Genomic DNA, 6,089 nt, shown 5'->3' with positions numbered 1-6,089 from the left:
GTTCGTCAGGCCCCTTCCCTTGAGATAAATCTGCAAATATCTCGGAAACGAAGCGAGCTATGGCAAAATGATAAGAGAAGTTTTTTGTAGAGAATCATGTTTCCTACAATTTATGTTCTATGATATTTTTTGATCAGATGCGTAGTTCTCGAGATATATCAAGATATTTAAAAGTTTCGAAGCCGCACCAACATAATAGAGATACAGAAACACCGTGGCCCCTTTCTTTGAGATAACTCTGCACTATTGCGAGCTGCAAATGCCACTTCCGGCTTAGCTGTGCAGAAGAAGAACAACAAGAAGAAGAAATATCTCGAAATATGTCCGTCAGGCCCCTTCCCTTGAGATATATCTGCACATATCTCGGAAACGAAGCGAGCTATGGCAAAATGTTAAGAGAAGTTTTTTGTAGAAAATCATGTTTCCTACAATTTATGTTCTATGATATTTTTTGATTAGAAGCGTAGTTTTCGAGATATATCGAGATATTTAAAAGTTCCGAAGCCGCACCAACATAATAGAGATACAGAAACACCGTGGCCCCTTTCTTTGAGATAACTCTGCACTAGTGCGAGCCGCAAATGCCACTTCCAGCTTAGCTGTGCAGAAGAAGAACAACAAGAAGAAGAAATATCTCGAAATATGTCCGTCAGGCCCCTTCCCTTGAGATAAATCTGCAAATATCTCGGAAACGAAGCGAGCTATGGCAAAATGTTAAGAGACCTTTTTTGTAGAGAATTAAGTTTCCTACTTTTTATGTTCTATGATATTTTTTGATCAGATGCGTAGTTCTCGAGATATATCGAGATATTTAAAAGTTCCGAAGCCGCACCAACATAATAGAGATACAGAAACACCGTGGCCCCTTTCTTTGAGATAACTCTGCACTATTGCGAGCTGCAAATGCCACTTCCAGCTTAGCTCTGCAGAAGAAGAACAACAAGAAGAAGAAATATCTCGAAATATGTTCGTCAGGCCCCTTCCCTTGAGATAAATCTGCAAATATCTCGGAAACGAAGCGAGCTATGGCAAAATGATAAGAGAAGTTTTTTGTAGAGAATCATGTTTCCTACAATTTATGTTCTATGATATTTTTTGATCAGATGCGTAGTTCTCGAGATATATCAAGATATTTAAAAGTTCCGAAGCCGCACCAACATAATAGAGATACAGAAACACCGTGGCCCCTTTCTTTGAGATAACTCTGCACTATTGCGAGCTGCAAATGCCACTTCCAGCTTAGCTGTGCAGAAGAAGAACAACAAGAAGAAGAAGTGTCTCGAAATATGTCCGTCAGGCCCCTTCCCTTGAGGTAAATCTGCAAATATCTCGGAAACGAAGCGAGCAATGGCAAAATGTTGAGAGACCTTTTTTGTAGAGAATTAAGTTTCCTACTTTTTATGTTCTATGATATTTTTTGATCAGATGCGTAGTTCTCGAGATATATCAAGATATTTAAAAGTTCCGAAGCCGCACCAACATAATAGAGATACAGAAACACCGTGGCCCCTTTCTTTGAGATAACTCTGCACTATTGCGAGCTGCAAATGCCACTTCCAGCTTAGCTCTGCAGAAGAAGAACAACAAGAAGAAGAAATATATATCGAAATATGTTCGTCAGGCCCCTTCCCTTGAGATAAATCTGCAAATATCTCGGAAACGAAGCGAGCTATGGCAAAATGATAAGAGAAGTCTTTTGTAGAGAATCATGTTTCCTACAATTTATGTTCTATGATATTTTTAGATCAGATGCGTAGTTCTCGAGATATATCAAGATATTTAAAAGTTCCGAAGCCGCACCAACATAATAGAGATACAGAAACACCGTGGCCCCTTTCTTTGAGATAACTCTGCACTATTGCGAGCTGCAAATGCCACTTCCAGCTTAGCTGTGCAGAAGAAGAACAACAAGAAGAAGAAGTGTCTCGAAATATGTCCGTCAGGCCCCTTCCCTTGAGGTAAATCTGCAAATATCTCGGAAACGAAGCGAGCAATGGCAAAATGTTGAGAGACCTTTTTTGTAGAGAATTAAGTTTCCTACTTTTTATGTTCTATGATATTTTTTGATCAGATGCGTAGTTCTCGAGATATATCAAGATATTTAAAAGTTCCGAAGCCGCACCAACATAATAGAGATACAGAAACACCGTGGCCCCTTTCTTTGAGATAACTCTGCACTATTGCGAGCTGTAAATGCCACTTCCAGCTTAGCTGTGCAGAAGAAGAACAACAAGAAGAAGAAATATCTCGAAATATGTCCGTCAGGCCCGTTCCTTTGAGCTGAATCTGCAAATATCTCGGAAACGAAGCGAGCTATGGCAAAATGTTAAGAGACGTTTTTTGTAGAGAATTATGTTTCCTACAATCTACGTTCTATGATATTTTTTGATCAGAAGCGTAGTTTTCGAGATATATCGAGATATTTAAAAGTTCCGAAGCCGCACCAACATAATAGAGATATAGAAACACCGTGGCCCCTTTCTTTGAGATAACTCTGCACTATTGCGAGCTGCAAACGCCACTTCCAGCTTAGCTGTGCAGAAGAAGAACAACAAGAAGAAGAAATATCTCGAAATATGTCCGTCAGGCCCCTTCCCTTGAGATAAATCTGCAAATATCTCGGAAACGAAGCGAGCTATGGCAAAATGTTAAGAGACCTTTTTTGTAGAGAATTAAGTTTCCTACTTTTTATGTTCTATGATATTTTTTGATTAGATGCGTAGTTCTCGAGATATATCAAGATATTTAAAAGTTCCGAAGCCGCACCAACATAATAGAGATACAGAAACACCGTGGCCCCTTTCTTTGAGATAACTGTGCACTATTGCGAGCTGCAAATGCCACTTCCAGCTTAGCTGTGCAGAAGAAGAACAACAAGAAGAAGAAGTGTCTCGAAATATGTCCGTCAGGCCCCTTCCCTTGAGGTAAATCTGCAAATATCTCGGAAACGAAGCGAGCAATGGCAAAATGTTGAGAGACCTTTTTTGTAGAGAATTAAGTTTCCTACTTTTTATGTTCTATGATATTTTTTGATCAGATGCGTAGTTCTCGAGATATATCAAGATATTTAAAAGTTTCGAAGCCGCACCAACATAATAGAGATACAGAAACACCGTGGCCCCTTTCTTTGAGATAACTCTGCACTATTGCGAGCTGCAAATGCCACTTCCAGCTTAGCTGTGCAGAAGAAGAACAACAAGAAGAAGAAGTGTCTCGAAATATGTCCGTCAGGCCCCTTCCCTTGAGGTAAATCTGCAAATATCTCGGAAACGAAGCGAGCAATGGCAAAATGTTGAGAGACCTTTTTTGTAGAGAATTAAGTTTCCTACTTTTTATGTTCTATGATATTTTTTGATCAGATGCGTAGTTCTCGAGATATATCAAGATATTTAAAAGTTCCGAAGCCGCACCAACATAATAGAGATACAGAAACACCGTGGCCCCTTTCTTTGAGATAACTCTGCACTATTGCGAGCTGCAAATGCCACTTCCAGCTTAGCTCTGCAGAAGAAGAACAACAAGAAGAAGAAATATCTCGAAATATGTTCGTCAGGCCCCTTCCCTTGAGATAAATCTGCAAATATCTCGGAAACGAAGCGAGCTATGGCAAAATGATAAGAGAAGTTTTTTGTAGAGAATCATGTTTCCTACAATTTATGTTCTATGATATTTTTTGATCAGATGCGTAGTTCTCGAGATATATCAAGATATTTAAAAGTTCCGAAGCCGCACCAACATAATAGAGATACCGAAACACCGTGGCCCCTTTCTTTGAGATAACTCTGCACTATTGCGAGCTGCAAATGCCACTTCCAGCTTAGCTGTGCAGAAGAAGAACAACAAGAAGAAGAAGTGTCTCGAAATATGTCCGTCAGGCCCCTTCCCTTGAGGTAAATCTGCAAATATCTCGGAAACGAAGCGAGCAATGGCAAAATGTTGAGAGACCTTTTTTGTAGAGAATTAAGTTTCCTACTTTTTATGTTCTATGATATTTTTTGATCAGATGCGTAGTTCTCGAGATATATCAAGATATTTAAAAGTTCCGAAGCCGCACCAACATAATAGAGATACAGAAACACCGTGGCCCCTTTCTTTGAGATAACTCTGCACTATTGCGAGCTGTAAATGCCACTTCCAGCTTAGCTGTGCAGAAGAAGAACAACAAGAAGAAGAAATATCTCGAAATATGTCCGTCAGGCCCGTTCCTTTGAGCTGAATCTGCAAATATCTCGGAAACGAAGCGAGCTATGGCAAAATGTTAAGAGACGTTTTTTGTAGAGAATTATGTTTCCTACAATCTACGTTCTATGATATTTTTTGATCAGAAGCGTAGTTTTCGAGATATATCGAGATATTTAAAAGTTCCGAAGCCGCACCAACATAATAGAGATATAGAAACACCGTGGCCCCTTTCTTTGAGATAACTCTGCACTATTGCGAGCTGCAAACGCCACTTCCAGCTTAGCTGTGCAGAAGAAGAACAACAAGAAGAAGAAATATCTCGAAATATGTCCGTCAGGCCCCTTCCCTTGAGATAAATCTGCAAATATCTCGGAAACGAAGCGAGCTATGGCAAAATGTTAAGAGACCTTTTTTGTAGAGAATTAAGTTTCCTACTTTTTATGTTCTATGATATTTTTTGATTAGATGCGTAGTTCTCGAGATATATCAAGATATTTAAAAGTTCCGAAGCCGCACCAACATAATAGAGATACAGAAACACCGTGGCCCCTTTCTTTGAGATAACTGTGCACTATTGCGAGCTGCAAATGCCACTTCCAGCTTAGCTGTGCAGAAGAAGAACAACAAGAAGAAGAAGTGTCTCGAAATATGTCCGTCAGGCCCCTTCCCTTGAGGTAAATCTGCAAATATCTCGGAAACGAAGCGAGCAATGGCAAAATGTTGAGAGACCTTTTTTGTAGAGAATTAAGTTTCCTACTTTTTATGTTCTATGATATTTTTTGATCAGATGCGTAGTTCTCGAGATATATCAAGATATTTAAAAGTTTCGAAGCCGCACCAACATAATAGAGATACAGAAACACCGTGGCCCCTTTCTTTGAGATAACTCTGCACTATTGCGAGCTGCAAATGCCACTTCCGGCTTAGCTGTGCAGAAGAAGAACAACAAGAAGAAGAAATATCTCGAAATATGTCCGTCAGGCCCCTTCCCTTGAGATATATCTGCACATATCTCGGAAACGAAGCGAGCTATGGCAAAATGTTAAGAGAAGTTTTTTGTAGAAAATCATGTTTCCTACAATTTATGTTCTATGATATTTTTTGATCAGAAGCGTAGTTTTCGAGATATATCGAGATATTTAAAAGTTCCGAAGCCGCACCAACATAATAGAGATACAGAAACACCGTGGCCCCTTTCTTTGAGATAACTCTGCACTAGTGCGAGCCGCAAATGCCACTTCCAGCTTAGCTGTGCAGAAGAAGAACAACAAGAAGAAGAAATATCTCGAAATATGTCCGTCAGGCCCCTTCCCTTGAGATAAATCTGCAAATATCTCGGAAACGAAGCGAGCTATGGCAAAATGTTAAGAAACCTTTTTTGTAGAGAATTAAGTTTCCTACTTTTTATGTTGTATGATATTTTTTGATCAGATGCGTAGTTCTCGAGATATATCAAGATATTTAAAAGTTCCGAAGCCGCACCAACATAATAGAGATACAGAAACACCGTGGCCCCTTTCTTTGAGATAACTCTGCACTATTGCGCGCTGCAAATGCCACTTCCAGCTTAGCTGTGCAGAAGAAGAACAACAAGAAGAAGAAATATCTCGAAATATGTCCGTCAGGCCCCTTCCCTTGAGATAAATCTGCAAATATCTCGGAAACGAAGCGAGCTATGGCAAAATGTTAAGAGACCTTTTTTGTAGAGAATTAAGTTTCCTACTTTTTATGTTCTATAATATTTTTTGATCAGATGCGTAGTTCTCGAGATATATCAAGATATTTAAAAGTTCCGAAGCCGCACCAACATAATAGAGATACAGAAACACCGTGGCCCCTTTCTTTGAGATAACTCTGCACTATTGCAAGCTGTAAATGCCACTTCCAGCTTAGCTGTGCAGAAGAAG

This window comes from Osmia lignaria, unplaced genomic scaffold (assembly GCF_051020975.1).
Source record: "Osmia lignaria lignaria isolate PbOS001 unplaced genomic scaffold, iyOsmLign1 scaffold0001, whole genome shotgun sequence".
Lineage (NCBI taxonomy): Eukaryota > Metazoa > Arthropoda > Insecta > Hymenoptera > Megachilidae > Osmia > Osmia lignaria.
Note: the sequence above shows the minus strand (reverse complement) of the source record.